This window comes from Myotis brandtii, unplaced genomic scaffold (genome assembly GCF_000412655.1).
Source record: "Myotis brandtii unplaced genomic scaffold, ASM41265v1 scaffold115, whole genome shotgun sequence".
NCBI classification, from domain to species: Eukaryota; Metazoa; Chordata; class Mammalia; order Chiroptera; family Vespertilionidae; genus Myotis; species Myotis brandtii.
Genome location: NW_005353967.1, coordinates 16,630,147 through 16,630,429, shown reverse-complemented (window position 1 = coordinate 16,630,429; position 283 = coordinate 16,630,147). Strand labels below are relative to the sequence as shown.

Genomic DNA, 283 nt, shown 5'->3' with positions numbered 1-283 from the left:
CTAGTCACAACCCTTCAGGGCACTAACTCCCCTACACACGTCCCGCAGTGAGGAGACGGCATGTGGCATGAACCATCTCCCCAAATGCAATCTGCTTTGTGTGCTGTTAGCAAAGCTAGGCTGTGGGCGGCCTCCCCTTTACACCATTCACCCGGCCTGGGAGCTGCTAAAGGAGGACACAGCAGCTGGGAGCACGTGACAGCTGCTGGGAAACAAAAAGTCAGATGCCGCGGTGCGCTGACCAAAGTCATTAGATGAGAACATCAAGCGTCTTGGAACAGGG

General features: G+C 55.5%; 1 protein-coding gene across 1 annotated transcript in view; it reads right to left on the bottom strand.

The window, feature by feature from the left end:
• The window catches only part of HEXB (hexosaminidase B (beta polypeptide)), a 52,450-nt gene that overhangs the window by 27,352 nt on the left and 24,815 nt on the right, over positions 1-283 (bottom strand). The gene's annotated exons all lie outside the window — the stretch shown is intronic.